The 26,487-nt window shown below is 39.7% G+C and overlaps 1 protein-coding gene across 1 annotated transcript in view; it reads left to right on the top strand.

Annotated features, from left to right (window-relative positions):
* The first annotated feature begins 1,853 nt into the window (after positions 1-1,853).
* The window catches only part of tafa3a (TAFA chemokine like family member 3a), a 65,668-nt gene continuing 41,034 nt past the window's right edge, over positions 1,854-26,487 (top strand). The window contains exons 1-3 of the mRNA XM_079460922.1: positions 1,854-1,963; positions 2,123-2,176; positions 4,498-5,065. The gene's annotated coding sequence lies outside the window, so the exon portion shown is untranslated. The remainder of the gene's footprint in view (positions 1,964-2,122; positions 2,177-4,497; positions 5,066-26,487) is intronic.

Genomic DNA, 26,487 nt, shown 5'->3' with positions numbered 1-26,487 from the left:
AAAATCAAAAATGCCTTGTGCTTGAGGACACTGGAGGTATTTACCCTGAACAATTCCTTATGCTTGTCCAAATGTACTCCGGTCCTTACATTATAAGCACTCGGATACGTTTTGTTTCATATAATAACACGTCTAGCACTTCAAAGTGTGGCATGGGTTTGGCCACATTGCTTTTCTTTCATGATGGTGGCTAAACCTGTGACATAAACCACAAACTTCCTGCCTGCGTGCAGTTTCCAAACTGCTGCTGTCAGAGTGTCTGTTTACTGAATACACCACTAACTCCTCCAGCAAACGGTTTCAGATTTACTGTGAATCAAAGTCCACAGGATTGGATTTGAAAGAAGGTATTCAAATACTGTTGGTGCGTTCAAACTTACTGCTTTTTAGTAGTGAAAAGAAAAACATTTATTGAATAAAAAACAATGCTTGTGTTAGTGGTACTAAAGGCAGTATTGCTTATACTGATCATTAGAAGTTGAAAGGGTTGTTTAGTTAAGTTTATTTACTTTGGAGCACATCCCGTGCTTAGCAGCCAACATTGCTTTTTTACTAAGTGATCAGATTTTTACTCAAATTCACTTGATGCCTGGCGCCCTTTCATCGATTTGTATATCTGTAAGGACCACGATATCATGATGGCTTGGGGGTGGGCTTTTGACTTGGGCCAGTATGAATCCACATGCCAACAACCCGGAACAACCTGGCAAAAAGTTTTTATAGTGGACACCTTAGTATTGTGGTTTTGCTGTATGATCTCTTCAACGAGACGTGATCTTGCAACAACAAATCAGCCAATCAGATTTCAGGGGGCTTGGGTGAACAGGGTTTGGGTTAATGACTGGGTTAAGGTCAGGACATGTTTTTTTATGTTGACATAGAGACACGGATGACGGTTTTGTGGGGCAATACAACCTCCCCTCCATACATTTAGGCTTTATTTAAAGGAGCAGTGCATTTAAGTTACTGTGCATTTGGAATATGTAAGTGTATATCACGTTTCTTGCGTGTGTATCTGTGATCTTGTTTAATATAGCTAATATGTTGTTGTTTTTTTCTCTCTCTTCCTGTCTCGCATGATAGAAAACAACTTGAAAACAATAATGTTCAAGTGTTATCGTCAAAATAATCACTGAAATGATGCCCTTAAGCATCATTTACATTTAGTTGCCTAGCAAGCGTTCACATTTATAATGGTGGGAGTCACTTAAGCATCTCTCAACAGTCGTAACACATTCAGTGACCTCTGTGTTAATTCATCCTGTATGTTTGGGACTTGCAAATTTAGCAAAGATGACTAGACGCACACGATGGTAATAAAATGAAGATCACACACCTGGTCGATTATAACCCAGGTTTTAAAGGAAACAACATGGACTAAGCAGAAATAATGTCGAAAATCTGTTGTGGAATAAAATTATAATGCCTGTAAATACTTCTAAACTTCTTCATGGGTATTATACTAAATTGGTGATTTGTTTTCATTCCCTATTGTAGAACTTGTTTCTTTATCTTATTAGTGAAGTATAATATGTACAAGAAAGGAGACAGACAAACATGTTTCTCAGCTCCGGTGTATTCAGAATGGAAGCCCTTATACTATATAGTACAATATTATAGTACACACATCTTTATTGTTACTAACATACATTAAAATTAAACTAGTTGTTACATTTTTTCAATAACACAAATGAAGGTAGCCTATTATAACACAGTTAACTGTTAAATAAATACACCTTTGATACTTTTTTCCACTTATTGTCATATTTATCATAACATAACACATGCATGTTATGAAATGCCCTCTAGTCCTTCCTCTTTGTCGTTTTCTGTTAATGTTACACAATGAATCTTCTTAGGGCAATGTCATGCAAGCTGCAGTTGGGTTGATGGAAGACTGAAGAATGTTTATTTCATCGTGGATGAAACACTGCCACCTGTAGGCAGTCTTGTGCAATTGCAGGTAATTGATAAAATGTGGTGTCATTTCCTTATTTTGTCTCATTTAAAATTATATTATTAAAAATTATGCTTTTTAATATGATACTATATGTTTGCATTCTGCTAAAACTATTGTTATTAAGTGTATGTGTGTGTGTTTTAATACACTTTATGTTCCCAGGAAAGCAGTTAAATGTGCATGGCAGTGGATCGATTCTCTGACCGGCAGTTGCAGGTAACTTGCCAGCATATAGATAATATATATTGATTATACTGTAAACAGGCCCACAGTAATGTGTACATACGTCTTTGTGTTTGTGTGTGTGAACCTGTTGCATTGTGTTGGCAATAACAGGAACCCTTATTGAATTATTGATGCATCGCTGTTTTTGCAAGAACCATTACTTCCTGACTCTCTGCATTACATTTGCTTTTTCTTGAGTACATGACAGGCTGTGCTCATCACATTCATGAAAGATACATGCGTGAGTTCAAAGGAAGGACACTGTGCTTGTGTTCCAGGAGTCTTATTTATAGACTGTACGTTTTAAACTCTTCGGTTTGTCGGTGTAGTGAGGGGATGTGAGGTTTCTTACTCCAAATCTTTCAAATGAAATGGTTTTCCATAATTGAGAGAACAGGAGGAACGTCAAAGCTCTTTCACCCTATTCGTCCACACCAAGACAAGGTTAAACATATATAAATTTCATTATGAAACTATTTTAGATTTGAAATGATTGCAAGCCTTTCACCATAATTTGGTATAAAGAATGTGAAACTCTAAAATAAATAAAATGTTGATTTGTAGTCACTGCAAAGCTTTTTTCCCCAACAAATCCCCATAAATCTTGAGAAAATGGAATGAGATTGAATGAATCCATATGTCTGTTTTCATTCATGCCTTAACCTTTAAGAAACAACAGCTCTGTGATGAACTGCTTGGCTTTGAAGTCTTACATTCCACCCTTAGGCGAATTGCTGAGATACAGCGCGTCAAAGCATTTTCTTAAGCAACATCATTTAACTTATTTACCAATAAATCTAAGCATCTTTAAAATTCAATGCACTGTGTATATCTTGATTTAAGTTTCTAACTTAAGTTATATATTTCAAAACCTGACTTTTTTATCTCTTTTTGAAATCGGTGCATCTAAAAAGCCATTATTACATCTCACATATACGCCCACCACACGGCCGTACTGCGTCTCCCTATAATGCGGTAACCTGGGTAGCTGTGTCCTCCGTCATTGTGTTGTGATGCTCTGCTGTCATTTCATTTAAAATGTGATGTGACCAATGAAGCACCAGCTCTGTAAAGGTTATACAACGGCATCTCACAGACACACATCCATCACTGATAATAAGAACAAATTACCCCCAGAATTCAGCTTCACCGCACCATTCATCTTCACTGTGGTACACCAGCACACTGAGAAAGGTTATATTGTGTAAAGGATTGTGGATTCAGGTTACAGGTCTCCGGTCATTTTTGCTTGTTTGTTTTAACAAAGATTTGTGAAGAAACAGCATATTGTTAGTCAGGGCGTAAAAGCTGCAAAGAATATATTCCGGGCACATCTCAGCCCCAAATCAAAAGAAGTTATGTACTACCTTTATGCTCATTTAGATTACACAAATCATAGTTGGCGAAAACGAAATTACCAACAGACACGTTACGGTAATTTGGAATCGAACCCGTGACCTTGGCATTGGTAGGACTGTATGTTTTTTTAACAAAAGACAACCACCGCAAAACAGGATTGATGGCGTCGTGCAGGGCAAGAGGCATCAGGGGTGGGTCGTGTTTATGATGCTGGTCTGGTGGAATGTCTGGTCATTAGAGGTGAACACTAATGTACTGTGTATATCATCCCCGAGCCGAATCAATCACTGACCTCATTGATTATTCCTTCCATCTGCTTCTTATGGAAGTGGGAAGCCAGCGCAGGTCTGATGAAGTCATACCAATACTGCAATTACCATATGAAACCTTTATATGAGTGAGACCTAATGGAGACTGCAAACAGCAGAGGCCAATTCTCACCATTATTGAACGGAAAAACTGCCAATGCTGCGAGTTTGCAATATCAAAACCAATCTCAGTCTCCGAACGTTAGCATATGCAAAGAAACGATGTTGCGTTTGATCTCAAAACTAACTTGAAATAATATTGCAATTGCAAGTAGCCTATTTATAACTCATTTTAGTCAAATAATATTTTCAGTAGATTCTATTAACGTTCTATAAGAGAATTTCAGGCACTTTAAGGGTTCTTCAAAGGGTATCTTTTGTAAAATATCGATTTTTGGGTGCTCCAAAGAACCTTTCTGGTTCATAATGCTACAATTTCTTTAAAATCTTTTGGCAATGCAAAAACCCTTTGTGCAATGAAGATGTTCTGTGGATGATAAAAGTTCTTTACGCAACGACACATCTCAACAAAGAACCTATAAGAATTAATTTTTCGAGAGTGTTTTGCTTTTGTTATATTTCTTTCTTTGCATAATACAAAATTACACACACACGGAATCTAATTGTATTTTCTTCATCCACCAGGGTTCGCCATTCCACCATATACTGCAGCAGAGAGCGCGGATGTGTCCCTCGTGTCCGAACAGATGCTTGAAGCGCTGAACACTGGAGAGGCGCGGAGTCGCGCGTCTCACCTTGCGCTCTCAACACAACGCAGCGGGCATCCACATCCTTACCTCACGAATGCAGCACCTGAACATCTCTTTCCTTAACCAAATGACATGGCTGCAATGGATAAAAGGATTTTGCATATCTGAACCCTTTCCGACAACAATTGCAACTTAAGATCTCACCGCACTTGGTTATCCAAGTGTTCTCCAGCGCGCAAAGTTCAGGCGCATTCAGAGGAACTTTGGAGCGTGGGAATCCGAATGACTAATTTTAGACTTTCTGAACCTGCGCAATTTCAGCTCCAGGATTCCTTTTTTAAATTTGCTTCACATTCTCGTGTCTCTGTAGGTGATGCTTTCCTCGGGAACGTTTTTGCGCAAAGGGAAATTACCCGCGTTTGATTGTGCCCCGGTGTTATTTCTCACAATGAGAAGCAAATGAGACGGTTATCCCATCACTTTCATTGACAGCCCAACGACAGGTGAGTCCTGAATTATTTTATAGGGCAGATCATCCTTGGGAACGGTATAAAATAGCTCAAGACAAACCCTTCAGAAATCTGAGTTATGTTGCAAAAAAGAGCAAAATGTTTAAAGAAAAGTCGCTTGTTTTATATTAAGATTAAATGCGTATTTGTTACATATGGCTATATTGTTTGGTTGAAATAAAAAGGAAAAAACATTTATAGAATTTTATATTCATTTCGTTCTATCCAAGAATAATGTGCGTATTTGTCACAATCTACATTTTAATAACAAGATATTTTTCTAAGCAGCTTGCGAATGTATTCGGAGGGAATAATTAAGAGCGTAATTGAGTATTAGTGGGAATCCACATCAGGCGTGAAGCCCCATCACATGTGTATTGATGCTGTTGCGGTGCACCATCAGTGCTGGGCTGAGCTTCACGGTTTCTATTGAAGCTTTTTTTCTTACCTCGGAATGTTGGTGTTCACATCAGTGGCTGTGAATAAGGAATTTGGGATTTGATGATGATGTTGAGCAGGATAATCTGACGGCGATGTTCAGGATTTTGTAGCTAATACAAATATATAATGGTGACCATTAAAATTTATGAAACAAATGAGAAAAATGACTTGGCACTAGGCTGGTTTCCATTGGTCAGATTTGTTTAGGGATTACTGAGGCTGGGAGTCCAGTTGGGAAAACAACTAAACCCAGTGGTCTTGTAGGCAAGAGTCCAATGCAGAATCTCTTTTGTCGTATTTGGTTTGGATGGCACATTGGCAGGATCTGAACTTTTGCTGATTGTGGTTTCGCCATTTCTAGTCATCATTCGCTGGGCACAGCAAAATCCCCCAAATCCGGCAGACATAGTGGAACATCTTAATGTAATATTTGCTTCAAATGAAATCAAAATTGATTCCCCAGACAAAAAATGGCATTAGCATTTTTCATATAAATGTAATAACTTTCTCTGCCTCCTCTCTTTTTTTGGCATCCGCCCTCTCTTTCAGCAACCTGTCATAGAGCTTTCGTTGTCGGTGTATGAAATAAAGTCACCTCCATACTTGTTTTAGTTGAATTACCGATAGCATTGAGCTTCAGCCGTGATTCTATTTTAGACACGCCCCCCAACTCGAGAAAATCCTACTAGTCGAGTTTCCCTTTGATGACGTCACCGTGATGCATTTTCTGTGAATTCACCTTGTAAATACAATACATACTTATTTAAAGGCAAAGTGCTCTGAACTAATTAGCATATAATGAAATCCTATTGGTTCAAATGAATATTGAACATTTTGATTGATGATGATGTCATGAGGGGCGAGCGTGACTTCACAACTTCTCTCTTTTAGCCCCCATCCTTTTCATCTGCCCTTCCGCTTTGGCGTCTGGCGTGCGGTCAGCTGTTTTTTGCAATTAGGGCTATCATCGCATTTCATCCAGCGGAACAGCGGCGGTAATAACCTTACGGCTTTTGTTGCATGCTGATACTATTCGCTCTTGATTAATTGCGCTCCCGGGAGAGCAACTGGAGAGCCGCCGTACATCTTCTCTTTCACGCCCCGTGACAAGTGACCCATTACTGTGCTTTATAGATCGCCGTCAGCAGCCTTTGAAAACGCTTGTGGGCCTGTTGGGCGATGATTTTATTGTGCCCTGTTATTTGTGGGAATTGCTGACAGACAGACCAAAGGGCATCTACAGATTTTTTTTGGTTTGTCTCGCGGCGCTGCTCTGTTAGGTTAACCCGACGTGTCTGCTGGGCAACTTAAATTGGTTATGATCTCTGGGTCACGCAAGCAAAGGTCACGGCTCCGCAATCTGTCTTACATCTCAGAGCATCATTTGACATGAGTGATGACAGATCACTGAGCGTCGGCGAACGAGACGAGCGGTTTTATTCTCGTATTGGCATTTCGGATCATTTTCCTCAGCCCCATTAAGATCATTTGTTACTTTTGTCAATAAAGAAAGAGTTTGTCCGCGAATGAGAAATAGTTTGTTGTTCGCTCGTCACAGTTTTTTCGATTTCTATTCTACTAGAAAGAAAAATCACAGATGATATCTTTAATATCTCAAAGATTTCTCCTAGACATCTATGAGTTTGAATGGGGACCAAATGGAAACTTTCATTTTAGTCTCCTGCGTCTTAGATATTTCATCTGAGAAAACAATTCGAAAATCTCAGGAAATCTCAAGACTTGACTCGGATTTGACATGTCGGCAATAAAAGTCAATATTATTGAAGGTCTCAATATGAACTCAAACATTTCTCTTCAAATTCAAACATTTCTCATCAACATCCCCCCCAAATCGAGATTATTTTACCTTTACAATCGATATTCATTTTAAAACTAAGTAATCTTCATATGTTTGAGCAATTTCAGGAGCAACATCTTAATTAAAACACAACTGAGAACTCCATCAAATCCCCTGACCTATAAAAGAGCAACCTGGTCGATGGACAGTTTCCTCTTAGAAAGAACCAAAATGATGATGTCCAAAATGAACATTTGTATCCTCTTCATCTGACCACACGAGTTAGACATGAACAGATATTTCTCATTTGTCGCTCTGGTCAAGCTCTGGTACGATCCATTAGAACGAGTGTGACCTTACGTTCTGTGATGAATAGATAGATATCGCTTTAGCACGTAGGAGGAGTTCAGACTGCCTCTCGATGGCGGGTCAATGCACCAATCGTTAGCTGTAATGGGATGACAAGATACTTTTTTGCCGACATTTGTGGTGCAATTAAACAGGACTTAACATTTGCTTTTAAGGTCAGGAGCATTAGAACAAAGACTTATGAACAAGTGAAGCACAGATGAAGCATATCTTTATCACATTTAGTTTCTCCGTGCGGTTGTACAATTGTGTGGAAAGCAGGTGCAGGAATCTGTTTTTTTCATTGTGGGACGATTTCAGAAATAGAAGCTTGTGGAAAGCAGGTGGTGCTGACATTAGTGTCTAACTGGGGTTTTAACTGTCACTGCTTGGTTGTCGCCCAAAAGCGGGTCACGGCTCAGTACTGTTCGGGTTGCAGACAGAGGAAGAAAATGCTAACTGCAAATACTAAAATGCAACTAACCATATAATTGAGTTTAGTTAGGCTAGCAAAATATAAAGGCTAATTAACTTTTAAGAAGTAGAAGAAAAAACTTCCCATATGTCCTGTTGTTGCTTCCAATCGAATGTGTGTTTTGGTTTTTAAGAAAGGAAACAAAGTTTAAAAATAATAATTATTTCTATATTTTTAGTATTATTATATTACCTTATCCTGTTTTGCAATGTTAAGTCTATTATAATGATTTATAATTTGAGAGATCGGGAACGTTCACTGAAAATTAACATTTGATGTCATTTGACAACCTACGTAAAGATAAGTAAATTATCCTGCAGTTTTAAATTTCAAACAGAGAGGGCGATAGAGAGGCAAAAGATCCAGATTATAGCGTACTGTAAAAATAATTTTGGTTAAAAATATTAGTTAACTCAGCGAATTTAGTCAACTCAACTAGAAATTTCTTATGTATACTAAAATGTTTTATTTGAACTAACAAAAACAACAACAAAAAAGAATATTGTACAGGTAAAACAAGGTTTTGTGCCGAGTGTTTGCTGCTTAGAGTATAGAAGCATAAAAATTCGAGAGACATTTAGTTACATAAAATACATTGAAAAGTTAACATGTCCTCATTCCACGGCAAAAACATAACTATTTTACGATGTGGCTATTTGGTTAAGTCCTATGAATATGTATCTCATTTGCACATTTTGTATGATTAGCTTTCGCACCAGTGACGTTGGGGTTAGCGTTGGGGTTATGCTTCAGCTGATCATCATTTACCACTCCCAGGTTTCTGGCCGTTCTGGAAGGAGTAATGGTTGATGAATCTAGTTGGATGGAAACATCGTGCTGAGTCTTCGGGTCGGCCGGGATAAAGAGAAGTTCATTTTTTTCAAGGTTCAGCTGCAGGTGATGGTCCTTCATCCAGAGTGAAATGTCATTCAGGCATGCTGAGATGCGTGCAGAAACAGTAGGATCTTCAGGCTGAAATGACAGGTTGTCAGGTGTGTCCTCCGGATCGCAGTGATAGGAAAAGCCATGTTTCTGAATGACAGATCCTAGGGACATTGTATAAATGGAGAAGAGCGGTCCAAGAACTGAGCTCTGGGGTACCCCGTACTGAGATGCTGGGACTCGGAGACCTCACCTCTCTAGGTTACTCTAAATGACCAATACGAGAGGTAAGACTCGAACCACTGTAGCACTGTCAAGAGACACCCGTAGAATTGAGGGTGGACAGGAGGATGTGGTGGTTGACAGTGTTGAAAGCAGCAGATAGATCCAGGAGGTTGAGTGCAGATGACTTAGAGTGCGGTCTCGATGGAATGACCGCTCTTGAAACCAGACTGGTTGCTGTCCAAGAGGTTTTTCTGTGTGAGAAAAGGAGGAAAGCTGGTCAGCTACCACGGGCTCAGGGTTTTTGCAATAAAGGGGAGGAGAGATTCTGGTCTTTAGTTTTCTAACAGTGTAGGATCAAGAGTGTGTTTCTTCAGTAAAAGTGTGTTTCTTTACCACAAACAGTACAGTGATTCACAATGTGAATTGTTACGATTAAACCACCTCGTAAAATAGATTTCTGTGAGATCCGGTTGGGTGTTCTATACTTTATCCTCATTTAAAACTGTTTCAACATTATTTTGCTTGCTCTTTTGTAATTTTCCGTAAAAATGTTATTAACTCTCATGAAGACAATATGTGAAAAATGTATACGTTTGGTGAAAACAAATCACATTGCAGAGTTAGTCAAATGAACTCGTGAAGACAAAAACAGTGATAAAGTGCCACATTTCTCAAAAATATCTCCTTTCGTGTTCCACACAAGAAAGAGTCTTACAAGAGTTTTGATGGTGAATTTTTGATGACAAATTGTATTTTGGGTGCTATCCCTTTAACTTACCCCTTGATATCTGTCGTAACTCTATAGGACCTGAAACAAAACCAGTTTGAGAATCCCTGTTCTCCATAATACATAGATGATCATAGATCATCTCTCAGGGCAACTTTGGTTTAGAGTCAGGAGTGTTTCACATCACTTGACATGCATGAGATGGCTGGTGATTTATTGCTGAGGTGAGGCAGAAATATAAGAGGCCCATCTGCTGTGTTGTGTTTTTCTGAGTGTTGTAATCGTGTCCTCAGCCTTTGGCCCGTAGTAATGTAGAGGCCGTAATGGTGAGATATTGCTGTGCATGCTTGTGAAGAAAGTGCAACCGATGCGAGATGGATTTGCTATTGTCTTTGTGGCTCGGAGATGGGACTCTGCAATCTAACCATTGCTGTGTTAAATTGAACTCATGTAGCCAGTCGGCTCTGTGTAAGCAGGGAGGTGAAGAGCATCGCTCGGCCGTTTTAGATGCGTGCTTCTGTTCATGTCAGCAGGTCGTATTTCATACCTTCTCATGTGGGTCGCCAGTATAGATCGGTCATTTTTCAGAATCTTTTGGTTTGTAATTAAAAGCAGTCTCAGAACAGCGTGTTTGAATTACCGATTTAGAGCCACTAACAGAGCATTTGTAAATGTAGCAGCTAGGCCGCACATTAAGATGGATGTCACACTCTTTGTAATGTTTCCAGAGCTCAGTTGCGTAGCCAATTGAGAAAACTGTGATGGCTCATCGGCGACGCGGCTTATCTCGGCATCTGTGTGCGTGAGAACGATGACAAAGCCTCGACAAAACAATAATAAACAGCCAAGGAATAAAGCACATGCTATATGAGAAGAACGTGATTGCTAATGTTAATGGCCAGCAGAATTGTTGTTGACTTGTATAATGTTTTAAAGTGTTAAAATGTGAACAAATGACTTGGACTGAGAATAGTATTTATCACAATTTGGACCTTCATACCTTCCTGGGTTTCGGCTGTAAAATAATAGCAACAAAAACAACAATAAATTGCAATAGAGTATCACAGATATTACATATTTTTGTATGCGAAACCCAGAAGTGAGTTAGCATTTTAGCATTTTCGGTTCCATAGGCACAAAGTTTATGGGTTTTAGGTTAACAAAACGTTTAAATTTATGACAATTTAGAGCTTTATCATGTTGCAATCAAGTTACTATAAAGCGACTACATCCTTTGGTGAGGACGTGCATAGAAATCTATAACATGTGGATGGATGTTCATTCACAGAAATTACTTACCAAAAAAACACGTTTTTACTCAATTTTTATTTAATTTCTTGGTGGTGGTGACGTTGATATTGTGCGACCGTGGTGTATGTTTATAGCCTCTTGTTAGCTCTTAACTTCTGCCGATATTATTTAGGCTTCAAAAATAACAAATATAGTGTTTTTTCAATCTGTAAAGATTGTATTGAAAGTATTTTTTGCGATCTTCCGAAAGTCTGAATGACTTAAACTGTCATTATTTACTCACCCTCAAGGTGTCTATATACGTTTTGTAGTTTTGCTAAAGACAAAGATGTCTGAAATAATGTTTGTAACCAAATGGTTTTGGGGCACCATTGACCACCATAGTAGGAAAAAATCTATGTTGGTCAATGTTGCCCCAGAACTGTTTGGTTTCAGACATTCTTCAAAATATCTTCTTTTGTGTTTAACAGAGTTTGGAACAATTTAAGGGGGAAAATGAAGACAAATTTGTCTTTTTTGGGTGAACTATCACTTTGAGCCTACATGCATTTTTCATGTTTTTACCGTTAATGCTCATTTTTGTCAAGCGTAAATGTAGCCGCAAAAATATATAATATACACTAGTTGATTTTCAAACACTTTTATGAGTCTGTATAAAGAAATGGGCTTTCTTTTACAAGGAAGCCCCCAGTTATGAGGTTTTGTTACCAATTAACGATTCATTTTTATTTCATTGTACCTCCATGAATCGTTACCCTGAACTCCCGTAGCCTATATTACGCAACACTGTATACCAGATATTTTGCAAGCGATTCTTCCCCGCGCCGACGTGCCCGTTGTCGAATGCAGCTCCATGTGTGATTGGATTTAGCAGAGAGCGGAGAGGCTTTGTGGAAGCAATGATTGTGAGTGGGCATCCTGGAAGCGTCTGTGTAGCAGCATAAGGCTTGACGAATGTTGCGGGTGAGAGACAGAGAGAGAGAGCGTAGGAAAGAGAGAAGGAAAGAAGGTATAAAGGCATGCAGAGAGAAAAAGATACAAAAAAGCGTGGCAATGAGGAAGATGGAGGAGAGAGGCCGCATGTTTTATAGATGCCATTTAAAGGAGCGTGCTGGAGTGGAGGCAGCCTGCAATGAACTGTAACCAAGACAAAACACCAAGTCAATAAACAAACAAATTGGTTGCCCGGGAGTCATCAGTGTATCCGGCCTGCCTCCCACGGGAGCGAGAAGATCCCTGCATGCAGCTCGACACGTTCTTTTGAGATTAAATGTGGAAATGCATCTTTCTTAGTCTTTCTGTCTGTTCATCCGATTCCTTTTTTTGTGCTTTCTGGCTTTTTGTTTGTTGCTAAATCTTAGGAGGCCTGGGGTTGTCAGCAATGTTTTATTTAGATGTTAACTTTGTTCTGGGGTGTTCTTGCTAAACCAGAGGTCTCAAGCTTTATCGCGCCGATGTTCCTCTAAATTCAACAATAATCATCCTTCGGTTTCACAAACGCAGTTAGAAAATTGCTTTATAAATGTCTTTGTTCTGTTGATGAAAACAGAGAAAAATATTAGGAGGAATGCTTGTAACTAAACAGTTCTTGGCCACCATTGACTACCATAGAGTAGGAAAAATTGCTTCATAAATAAAAAGAAGATATTTTGAAGAATGCAGGAAACCAAACAACCCTGCAGCACGTTTGCCTACCATTGTAATTTTTGCAACTGTGGAAGTCAATGGGGGCCAAGAAGTGTTTGGTTACAAGCATTCTTCCAAATATCTTTCTCTGTGTTCATCGAGACAAATCATTTTTTACGAAACTCGAAGGTGAGTAAATGTCAGAATTTAGATTTTTGGGTCCCTCCGTACAAATTCCTATACCTATAAGCTTTAATATCTCAAATGTTTCTTGGCGAGAAATGTTTCTGTTCATATTGAAATCGGACTTGATATCTTCTGACACACGTGGCATCTGTTTCTCAGGAGAAGAACAGTCTACACTTATGAGATCTGATATCACATGTTTCTTACCTGCATTTCTGTCTCTACCTAAATGCATCTCTACACAAAACGTTATTGCGTACGCAGTTGTGTTTACTGTAATATTTTCTGTGTCTCAAATGTAATTCTTCCAGTACGCCAGCTGCCCGGCGTTTGGCCACCGGTCGCCCTGGGCTTCATCACTCTGAGTATATGTGGCAGTGTTGTTGTGAGGCGCTGTGTAAACACAGTGAAATTGCTTGGGGCCGGATTCCTCTCTCCACACTCCCTTTTCGATCCCGCCAGACTTATATTCAATATGCCACTCTCAAAGCAAACCATATTACCATAAGCTCTCTCAATATAGCAACGGTGTGCAGAAAAATATCGGCCCAGACTGAAATTTTCATGATGAGCTTAGTGGGACTTTTTCAATTTGGCGTATGCCCACCTGATTTCGAATCGAGGCTTCATTAGTTTATGTTTTGCTCACATATACCGAAGGCACGGACGGACAAATTGAGATGCTATCAGCAGTAAGGCGTCAAACTCGACTCTGGTGTTTCGATCGCTGAGTCGAGCGGCTCAGTGACTTTACTGTCCCAAACCCAGGGTGCCAAATAGATTTCTTCATTTGTTAGATTAGGTTACAAATAAAACAGATTAGAGTCTTTGACATTCTTTTCTGTAAAACAAGATGATCCATCAGAATGCAGATTGTCGGCTCCAAATACAACCTCAAAACTCACTTAACTATGAAAATAATTGAATCCAAGAAGGGAAAACTTGTACGGGAATGGTTTGATGAAATTTAAAGGGATTGTTCACTCAAAAATAAAAGTCTTTCATTGCTCACTCTCCCTCAAGTTATGCCAAACCTGTATACATATCTTCGTTCTGTTGAACACAAAGGAAGATATTTGGATGAATGTTAGCAGCTGAGATTTCTGAGGCACCATTTACTACCATAGTAGAAATAATTTTTGTATAATTTCTGTATATTCCTTTTGTTCTGTTAAACACAAATTGAGATTTTTTTGAAGAATTTTGGAAAAGAAAAAGCTCTGGGGCACCTTTGACTACCATTTGATATTTTCCTACCATGGGAGTCAATAATATCCCAGAAATGTCAGTGCTAACTTTTTCCCAATAATCTTTCTTCGTGTTTAAAAGAATAAAGAAACGTAAACGGGTTTGGAACAACTTGAGGTTCAGTAATTCATGACAGAACTTTCATTTTTGGATGAACCCTTAGTCCTAAGTCTTGTTAGTGAATCTAACAAGAGACTGTCAATATATCATATCAATGGCTGAAATGACAAACTGATCTCTGTTGCTCTCTCCAAAACATACAATTGCAGGTTGCTTCCCAAAAAAATCGACCTGACAACTTAAATTCTCCATCTCTCTCTCTCTCTCTCTCTCTCTCTCTCTCTCTCTCTCTCTCTCTCTCTCTCTCTCTCTCTCTCTCTCTCTCTCCTCTCTCGCTCGCTCGCTCTCTCTCTCAGTCATTAAAAAACTTCCACACTGTTCGAACCGTGTATTTAATGCTTACTTGATGCAATTAAATGTACAATGTTTATTTGATCACAAACGATCACGGTTGTTTCAGCGAACGCAACATGATTAGGAGACTTCAGAGACGTTTGCAAATGGATGCCGTAAGCTTTAGAGTTTTGCTCCACCACTGCATGTCACGGCTGTACCGCCCACCATCCTGACAGCACAGTGAAACAGGACTCAGCCGCTGCCATCTTGCCCTCCCCTCCTGTAGATTCCCACTTATGCGCACGCCCATGTTACGCTCGTCGTAGCGTGTCGCCGTTTGGCAGCTTTATACCTTCTGTTTTCCTGAGTCTCCATAATCTCCAGTGCCGCAGAACGTCCCGAGGCCTTTACCGTCACCCCTCGCCACGGCCGCCAGAGCTTTGCTGCGTTTTGCGGTTTTTAGATAAAGTAGGAGTTGGTGTTGCGCACGGCGACGGAGCAGAGAAAGTTGTAATTGGGTGTTTTTTCAAATATGGCCCCTTTTGGCCCCGTGGACTTTTAGAACAAAAGCACACTTTGTCTACTGACTGTTTTTGAACAGGGAAAAGTGTACATCACTGCAGGTTTTTTGGGGAACATCAGGTCATATTCCTTTGGATCAGTTAATGCATCGGCTTACACAAATGAACATTGTGCAATACACTTTTACATTATTTCTTAATCTTTGTTAATGTTATTTAAAATACAGTTGTTCAATGTTCATTCATCTTTAGTTAATCTAAGTACTGTACTTCGCAATGCCATGGAAGAACCAGTTTTGGCCATATGCTTTCATAAAGAACACTCAAAGATCATGTTCTTTGTACACTACAAGACTTTTGCTCAGATTTTGCCCAGATTTTCAGTCTGGACTTGATGAAGATTTGTTCGTGTAGTGTAACTTTCAAAAAGTCTGCAAGTGTGTGATCCACGGCATCACGTACTACATACTCTCTTTGGAAAGGTCTCGCCCAGTATTTACGAGTGTTGAATGACACGTTATATGTCTTTGTGCAAGATTATTGTTTAAGATGGTCGATTGGCGCGCAGATCAGGGATGTTTAAAGCTATTTTGAAATCTATGTCATGCCTACCCTTTTAACGTGATTGCGTAATACGGAAGTCGTGGACGTGCCTTGCGGAGGCATTTATGTTTAAAAATGATATAATTTTCGACGGACAAAGAAAAACACACGGACAACATGTGGGTGAGTGAAACATCATGAAATGTTTATTTTATACTAAACAGTTTCTTGTAATTGAAACACCCAACTGCTGTACGTGCTCTGTGTTTCCTTCCATCTCCATCTCTCGAGCATCACTTCTGCTCCCAGCAACCTCTTTCAGGTCCACCACATGCTTGGAATCATTAGGCCGCAATTTAGGGCAGAAAATCACAATTATATGCTATTGCCATCGGTTGTTATTTTTCTCTGATGCTTGTTATTTCTTTGTCGGAGCCGAAACGACGGCTCTCTGATTGTAATTAGGGGGCATTTCGAGATAATAAAACACACAATTACAGGAAATGTTTCACATTCGCGCTTGTCAGCGAGGGCCGGTGGGCGGGATTCCCTGGGCAGAACCTACAACGATAAGGAGTTGACATATTAAAATAGAAGCCTCTGACAGTTTTTGACCCTCTCATGTCTCATAAATAAACCGGCAGAGAGAGATGGAAAGATCGGTGGAGGAGAAATCAGCTAGGGCGCGTTTTTTCCCTGACCTAACATAGAGAGTCTTCAAGTTACTCATCCTTAAACAATTCTTTGAAAGAACGTCGAGAACTTCAAAGGAGATCTCTCATCACAAATGCATTGCGCAGAGCCTTGTCTCGGCCTTGATCTATGACAAAGAATATGAAATGGATATCGGAATATTTGGTTTTTTTATCCTCACCCACGTGTTGGAGCTGGCTGAAGGGCACACGCTCTTTGGATCAAGCAGTTTGCTCTTATATGTACTGTAAATGTGAATATGCCGACTGCTTGCGCTGATAAGACTAGATGTAAAGATCGAGGCAATTCGCCGGTCGAAATGGAGCGGTTTGAAAACCTAACAAGCACTCTAAAATAAAAATAAATCAATTAAAGGCGTAGCGCTAGCACGTTTTGTGGGGGAGGAAAGTCGGATCCTGAATCAAGTTTGAGCAGTCAAACACAATATGCTCTTAAGGCATTTAAAGGCTCTGCCAACACTTAAAAATAATCAAATTAGATTTGTTAAGCTTTATTTGTAAACTTCTTTATTCGCAATACGATGAGATTGACATGACAAATACGTTTCTGTAACATGATTTATTCATAGCCTGCTAGTTAGTATTGCTACAACGGCGTTGGAAACAAAAGCACGGTCAGTTTGTGATCACTTATGGAGAGAGATCGTGTGGCTTTTTCTTCCAGCACAGGACTTATAAAGCACACAGAACACAATTTGAATCGTCATATTATCTATTCATATGAAAAATGGAAAGACGTCCGACTCAGCTTATTTAAACATCTGCGGCTGGTAACTTTAACGTATTCTGGTAATGGACTTGCAGGAACTTTACACATTTTTAATAACTTGAAATATTAATTGACACGTTCGCCGTGTTAGCGTTACGAAGCTGCTCGCAGAAAAGCAATTAATAGTGTGACTTAGAAATATAAATGCACCTGCTATGTGATTGTATGAAAGAATAAGAAAATATACTTCTTGTTAGTCTTGGATTCCTGGTAGGGTGTATTTAGAGTTAGGGCTTATTAGCAGAAAGATTTTATTTCGTGCCGTACACATGAATGACACTTCAAATCATGTAGCGTGAAGGAAAATGTGTGCTGATGCTAATGTTCTTCTCCTGGTGAATGACAAAATAGGACACATCATTTAAATTGACGTGCATTAAAGAATGCACTCTTTTGACCTATTCCAGTAAGCAGCCACCCACACCAACCATGCAGAATATCTACCCATATCTTTAATATGTTTGGTGAACTATCTATGCATGTCCAACAATATATGTACCTTGTAACTTTGCACAATGACAGGCATCCAGAAACCCCCAAAATTCTGAATTTAAAGTCACACTGCGTCGTTCTCGATATAGCTTCTAGACAAACTCCAAGCACCAAGTCGCACCGGTTTTTCTTTCGATCGCTCATTTTTCATCGAGAGCTGTGGTGGGTTGCATTTTGAGACCCTGTCAAGAATTATTATGTAAGGAGAGAAATGACAATGGCATATCTTCTGTGCCTGTGCATGTGTGGAGGTGACTAATTTTTCAAAGCTATGGAACCATCACTTAGTGAGTCGAGAAGAGAAAACTGATAAAGTGTGAGAGAGAGACACGAGATGATTGGATGAGCTCTGCTCCACTTTTCACAGGAAGGAAGTGCGTCCCACATCACCGACACTTCTCTCGCTCTCTTTCCCCCCCCCTGTCTGTTTGACAGGCTGATCTGTGTTTCTTTGGAGAAATCATAGGTGGCCACTAACGCCTTCTCTTACTCTCCTTCAGTCTTTGCCTTCTGTATGTGTGTGCCCACCCTGATGCTCTCTCTCTCTCTCTCGCTCTCTCGCTCTTCCATATTTCCACTGGCTCAGTGCATGTCAGCCAAGTGGAAAAGACCTGTCAATCAGAAACTGCACACACACACATACTCGCGCCTCGCTGTGAAATTCTGTTTTTGCAGAAACCCGTCTCAACCTAGTGACAACCAATTAGTCGTATGCACATACGAAACAATGTTATTCGTGTGTAAGTCTCTCATATGTGTATCTTCAACAACCATGTTGTTAAACAAACAGGTGAGTCAGATGGAAATACGTTTAACAGACTTTTTTTATCCATTCGCTTCAGTTTGTGAGTTGGATCGATTCATTCAAATAACCAGAACCTTCATTATTAGTATGAGAATCTCTGCTTGGTTTTTAGTTTTTGTGTGCGAAGATAACAGAAAATGTGCCGTTTATTTATTAGTCTTACAACTGGGGTCGGATGTAAATTTATTCCACCATGACAAAACGCGGCGAAGAACACATTTGCACTGAAGCTTGACAACAGGCAGATGTTGTGGATGCTGATTCACGCTCTCGTCTTAACCCGTTCTCTTGAACCAGCACAAAACCCATTAAACAAGCTGTTCTCTGTGATTTGGCTTCAAAAGGGCCAGAATTAAACACGAGACAGTCGTTAGTACCCATCCATCATCATGAACAGCTAATTACTTTTATTACAAATAAAAAGTTTTGTCGGATTTAATTGAAAACACTCGGTGCACACACACGGAGATCAACATAAAGGACACCTTGCGTTTAACGCCTGCGCCAATGAAGGTTTCTGACATCAGTTTGGCAATAAAGTTGTACGATCTGATTAAATTGCCACTTACGGGATTTTAGTGAGCAAACCCTAAATTAGCTTTTGAACACCCACATCTCCACTGCCATAACAGCTGACATCCCAGCAATCATTTTGAAACGGTGCACCATTTCTCTGTGTCTGTCCAAACGGCTCTGGCTTGCCCAGCCCTGCGGCGGAAAATAAAACCGTTTACGTATCGGCTGGCGTGGATTGGCAGGGAGTGGAACGGTAAAGCAACGAGGACGATTCGGCGCGACGGTGGAAAAGCGAAGTTAGTCGTAATTCGTTTAATTACAAAGGCAACATTTCAATTTTCAAGACTTTTATTCAATCTCAACTAACAGAAAGGTCTTGATAGTTTTAGCAAACTATAATAATCCTGACTGCAATTTGAAAATGCTCTCTATCGCCATCTCGGTTCGAAACATAAATTGCAGGTCAATTCTTCTACTCTTGATGTACTGTAGATTAAATGATGTCAGTTTTTAAGTTAAATCAAATATAAGTCATATATTAAAGTGACGGAGTGAAATGAAATGAATCAAATTGCTTATAAAGTCTGTTTGATTTAGCTCAAAAATGTAGGTTTTTTGTAGATTTTTTTAAGTGTATAGTACTTAATAACTACGTTTTGTTTATGTTTATGTTTTATCATATAGGTTATCGATTGCAGCATTCAAAATGGGCACAAACAGGTACACTAAACAAATCAGTTATCGAATTTGAGTCTTTTTGGTGATAAAAAGCCATTAACTTTAAACTTTAAAAGCTTTCTATTATTTATACCCGTACATCAAGCTTACAGTGCAGACAATAGAAAAGCGTACGAGTGTGCGTGGATGGACACGCCTCCCCGGCTGCTCATTAATGTCAGCGCGAGAGCTTGAGCTTCATAATGCACTTTAATACCTTGTTCCTTTCTCCTGCAAACGCGACCTCTGCCTTCCTCTGACAGCACAGAGCTGCCTCTCGACGCGCCCGTGATGCTCGACAGACAATCTCTCTGCCTTGTTTCCTTCAACCTCTTCCTTTCGTTCTCTCGGGTCCCAGGGTGCACCGTCTCCGCGAGATGGAGGGATGGAGAGGCCTGTGCAGGCGAGTGGATAAAAAGCCTGCTATTCTTTTTCATTCGTGTCTTTCTACCTCGTTTTCCAGCCAGATTTTTCTCTGGCTGGCCTGGTTTCGGGCTCTCCAGAGTCGGGGCCTATATACGGCGCCGGCCCCCAGGTTACACGCGCTAACTTTGGTTTAATCAACATTCAGTCGAGTAGCGAAGATGAGAGTGAATCTTTGATATTGGTTTGATTTAGTTTCTCACCTGTTGGGGTCGAGCATCATTGACGGAGTAGAGTGGCTTATGGATTGATCTATAGCGTCATTTAAAGGGACAGTTCACCAAAAATGAAAAATTGTCAATTTATATCCCCATGTCATTTCAAACATGTATTGTTTTCTTTCTTCTGCAGAACACAAAATAAGATATGTGGAAGAATGTTGGCAACCAAACAACATTGGACCCCATTGACTTCCACAAAACCACTGAGACATTTCTCGAAATATCTTCTTTTGTGTTGCACAGATGAAATAGTCATACATCGACGTTGAATGACATGAGGGTGAATATATGATGACAAAATTTTTACTTAGGGGTGAACTGTCCCTTTAAGGACCGCAAATGTTTGCAAACTCATAAAAATATGTTTTGCATGACTGTGAATTTAATGTTCAGCCTAATTCTATGACATATGTAGTTTATATCATGTTAAATATTTAGAATTGTACTAGTAATAAAGAACTCCTCCTCCGTTTTTTGTGATGACATTAATCCTCTATTATGATTTGTATTAAGGAATTGAACAAATCCTGGAACAGGTAACTCATTTAACAAACCGCGGTCCCTTCAGCCCCAATTATTTGTTTTATGACAATAAACGCGTGAGCAAAATGACGTTGTTTGACATTAATAAAATTCTCCACCAATCAGGCTTCCGTAATGAGGCTCAAACTTAAGTCTCTTGTAAACTCCTGTGAGTACGCAAATGGAATAAATCCGAGGGCCGCAGCACAATGGCTGTCAGCGAAGACTGCAGTGAGAACTGTATTAAACTTGCACGAGAAAATCAATTCGGAAAATATAGAGGCAATTATTTTGTCTCCCACACAGCCTGACAAAATAAGTGCCAAGCAAAGCTGGGAGGAGAAATAAATAATGAAAGAGAGCGAATGAGAGCGAGCTGTGAGGAGACTCGACCAACACGAGACGGATTATGATTCCTGTGGCCACCCGCAGTCACTCGAACCCTCTTACATGTTTATAGATGAAGGTGAACAGCGATGAGCAATGTTAGATTATTATGTCTGTATTAAAGGCGCACTGTGTGATATATTTAGGAGGATCTATTGACAGAAATGCAATGTGATATACATATCTACGTTTAATATACATTTCGCTTATTGCTCCCCGAACTCTTTGTAGGTCGCTTTGGATAAAAGCGTCGGCTAAATGACCAAATGTAAATGTCACCGTGGGTCCTCTTGCTTGGAATTCGTCATGTTGGTTCCACAGCAGCCCTTAAACGGACAAACTGTTTCTTAAATGCGTTATCTCCTTCTCCAAAAAGAAGCAAAAAAGTGAAGTCATCTTATTTCTGTGTCAGCCACCGTAGTGCTTAGAAAGGGAGGAGGGAGGGGTGGACTGAGCTGTTGGTAGCAATTCACAACGTCACCACTAGATGCCGCTACGATCTCCGCATTGCTCCTTAAATGCAGGCAACTAAATATAGCAACAAGCGCCAAATGGAAAGGGGGAGAAAATGCTCCATTGTTATGAGGGAACATGTTGTAAATGGCTAGATGTCACAAAATCAGCAAATTAGGATTCTGGTAGATTATATACTGATGTACACGTCTCACAGTTTCTTTGTGCTTGTGTCATAGAGGCCTTTGACTTGGAGACAGATGCTGTCTGGTTTGCTCGTGTTTGTAGTGGATCGTTGGAGTGTGAAATGTCTGGCAGAAGATGTTGATGTTCGGTGGAAAGATGGGAGGCTTGCGGGCTTTCTCGGGTAAATAACATTTAAGAAGTTGATCAGGGAAGCTGGGCTGTTGCCTTGGCAGTGGATTTGAGTCAGCTGATTGTTATCGTGAATTATTCAATAATTGCTTTAGTTTATTTACTACAGTCTGGAGAGGCCTACGAGAAAACATTACAGGACTATGTACGTATGTAGGTACGTGTATATGTGTAAAAGCATTTCAATGTCGGGTACAGCTGATGAAGTGCCATGCGGATCAGAGATGGAGCCAAATGAAGGTTTAGGGATCACACGATCTATCGAGATGATTCACATTCTCTAATAAATGGACAGGTGTAATGGATGGGGGTGTGGCTAATACCAAGCCCCTCCCCTTCACAAGGTCTCTCTCTGTTTATGTGTGTATCTCTCTCTCTCTCTCTCTCTCTCTCTCTGGCCCTCTGGGTAGGCTGATGTAACCGGGTGACAGAATTTGGAGGATGGATATAAGAGGATGGAGGGAGGAATTTGTCACAGGAAGAGTGTGAGATCTTAAGGACACCATGTGGGAAGATCTTTTACAGGATGTTTGATTAGACCGGGAAATCACGACGGCATTTCTCTAGGGCTTGGTCATCTTTTTTTAGCGTGATCTCTGAGGAGCGCAGCATCGTTTCTGGCAAATGTGGATTTTCCACCTTATAGGTGATGAAACTTTGACTGACGTGTCATTCAGCTACTCGGAAACCAAAGACCCAGTTACCGACAAATATAGCACAATTTTGACATTTTAAAAGAGCTGAATTATACCTGCACAATCTGATTTGAACGCGTTACACGATAAAGAAAAAAAACATCAACCATATCACAATTAAATATACTTGACACTTTATTTCATTATCACATATATCTAGTTTTAATTCTGTTTTTCTTAAAGCAGGTGGTGTAGTTATCGTATCTGCCAGGAGGGGTAAACCGAACCTTTGATTCTTTGATAACTCTGTTAGCAGACACTCCTTCCCTAAAATGTGACATTTCCACATTTTTGTCTCTACAGCGTTTGTTATTTTGCGTAATTTGGGGCGGATTTTGAGTGAGTTCTCTTTGCACTCAAATCATACGGTGTGTGTTTTCGTGAAGGTTGTTATTTGATTTAATAGCCAGCTTGTCACAGAGCTTTGAAATATTCATATTGCTAGATTTGACAGCTTTGAGAGTTGTAATAGAGGAGCGTGTGTGCGTATGACAGCTGACGCCGAGATAATAACGAAGTCGTCAGAAAGGGAGGAAATGTCAAATTTTTATGCCATCCAGTGACTTTCATTTATTTATTGCTCTTTTTCACATCTGTCTGCATCTGCAATTATTTGAAATCTGAAAATATACTGTAGTGAAAAATATATTTTATCCATGTTTCCACCAACAAGGAAGAATTGCAGTTAATCACTTGCATTTAAATGCAACAATATATCAATACATAGTGGAAAAACTATATACGGCTGCGAAAAAATGACCATTTTAAAGTTATTTTCAGTCGTTCTGAATTTACTATTTATAGGTATGTGTTTGGGTAAAATTATTGTTTTTGTTTCATTCAACTACTAACAATATTCCTGCATTCATTTGCGACGAAACAGATGAAAATACGGAAAACATGCTCTGTATTTTTACAGACCTTCTGTGCACAGAAAACATGTTTATATTCACCTTTAAGCAATACAACAGTCATAGTTGTACATGTATATTTTTTTAATCAGTTTTCATGCGTCTTGTCATGCTGTCAGTCTTTCACATTGCCGTTGAATGACTTTATTTCAATTCTGAGGTTTGATTTAATTGAAATTCAACAAACAATGACCCGAATAACCACAATACATCTAGAAATGATGATTCAACAAATTTTGGAATGGTCTCCTAATGTTTTTCCGAGCGACGAGTCAAAGGTATTGATGATTTGAGTTTGTTCCACAATACTAAAGCCAGAAAATAAAAAGAATTAGACAAGACATGGACATGGACTCGTTTTCTTTGTCTTGTAAGGTTGAAAATACACGGAACATGAACAGAGCATCTTATGACACCAAGTTTTGGACTTTAATTGAAAGCAATTTTCCTATTTAAGTCTAAATGTCAGTCTCTAATATACAGCTGATGGAAAACACCATTTGTAAGACCATTGTAAAGTGGATGTGTGTGGTGGTAGATGGACCAAATTGCCGTTAAATCACCATCTGCAAAATGAAATTAAAAGTGCAAGCCATAGTTTTAATTTAAACTACTGTTTAATTAACACCAGCCGTCATATACTGTGGCGAGAAACGGGGTATTTTTGGACATGCTCAGCAGGCAGTGTCAGCATCTGAAACAACTGAGATGTTGCATCCCGATCACCTGATCTAAAAATACAGTTACCTTCACTAAACGCAGTAGCTTAGTCTCAGAGTAACATTTGTTTATTTCATTTTGTCGTCTATCTTATGTTTTAGCGTTATGGGGATTTGTTCCGATCTTAATGGTGCGCCATCAGATCGCATAATGCTGTGTTTACTCCTCCGAGCCTCTGTTTTATTTTCCTCCTGCAGTGTCTTAAAGGGGCGGATGTGCATTGAGGCCACCAGGTAATGAAGACTAAAAATAACGACACCTAAGCAAAGTTTGATGAGGACGTCTGTGTCTTCGTTGGGAACTGGAAATGCTTGTTAAATGTACAAAACACCAGAGTAACTTTCAAATGTTTTCCGTTTTTAGAAGCGTACGAGCGCCTGTTCAACAGCTTTGGTTTACTGAGCTAAGCACTGACTTTAAAGTCCATATGTACATGTTTATGAGATTCATCAATCTCTCTCTGAAGACATACTGTATATATACACCCACACACACATGTCGTGTTTTTGTGTTTTATGCAGACTTTCCATACACATAATGACTTTTATACTGTATGTATATTCTATACCCTAACCCAAACCCTTTCAGCATCTTGTATTATTTATGATTATATACTATTCATTTTCTTTTTTCGAATTAGCCCTCAAGAATTTTACACGGACACAAACGCGAACGCACGCACGCACGCACGCACATACATGAACTGTACTGTGTCGTGTTTTACCTTTTTTTTGTTTCTTATTTTCTCCTGTAAAGCTACGAAGAACAATGCACATCGTGAAAGCGCAATATAAATACAATCGAATTGTTTGTTTTACACATTTTAGGCCAACTTCTTTTTTACTTTTGACTCAACTTTGACTCAGTTTAGCAGCCAAGGAAAGGCCTTTTGTGTAGTTATTTTATTCAGACTGGACGAAGATATTTTTATGTGTTTTAAAACAAATTTGATCCGAAATAGTTTAAAATGGACTTTATTTAAATTAAACATTATACAATCCTAAATAGTATAGTTCACCGAGAAATGATAAGTTTTTATCATTTATTCACGCTGATGTCTTATCAAACTATAACTTTCCGCATGACTTTTTTTCTCCAGAACACAAAAGAAGAAATTTCAAAGAACGTCGGTAACCAAACAACATTGGCCCCCATTGACTTCCGCTGTATGGACACAAAACCACCAAAACATTTCTCAAAATACCTTCCACAGAAGAAAGAGTCATATGCAGGTTTTTAACAACATGAGGGTGAATAAATGATGACAGAATTCCTGCTAAAGCATTTCCTACGATGTAAAAATGGAGCTGTAGGATGACAGCGTGCTTTTGTTGACATGGTGGTCTCGTCCCTGTGGGTTTGATCCGTTTGAGAGCCTGTCTTGCTCCCGTTCTCCGCGGTTGAACTAAAACTGCTTAGTGTTCCAAAAGCGGAGGCATCGGCAGATCAAGCTATCTCACAGCAGGTTCAGGTCTCTTTCACAAGCCTCAACAATGCCACGGTGTTGTTCGTACCTCGCTTTGTCAGATCATAAAACCTTCCCTTTGTGGCGCACGAATACAGATCGTGCCGCCATAACATCCTTCATTCTCTGACCTTCTGCCAAAGCATCAGCCGCTAATGAATTGCCTTTTCATAATTAGTAATGCCACGTTCCTCTCGCAGACAGATAGATCCAAAGCGACAGCTACTAAATAAAGCGAGCGCTATCAGAAAAGGCACGGGGTCTTCTGGATTAGAGAACAGATGCTCGGGCTGCTTGCGGTTGGCGGAAGTCCGCGAGAAACGTCGCCAGACGATTAACAGCTTCGTTTGGCAGATTCCTCGTTTTCGCACCCTGCGATGTGAAACGAAAATGCTGACATCATAGGCTGGTTGACAGGAACACCTAGAGCTTTCGAGGTGTCCTCTTACTCATGTTTAATGAAGTTTTTGTGACTAACTTAAGAAAGAAAAGCATGCTCAGAGCTCACCTCCAAACCTGATGAAAACCCTTCCCTTCTGGTTAACATTCAGCTCGCTCTCAGTTC

Source organism: Barbatula barbatula (assembly GCF_947034865.1).
Source record: "Barbatula barbatula genome assembly, chromosome: 7".
Lineage (NCBI taxonomy): Eukaryota > Metazoa > Chordata > Actinopteri > Cypriniformes > Nemacheilidae > Barbatula > Barbatula barbatula.
This window is presented reverse-complemented; position numbering and strand designations above follow the sequence as displayed.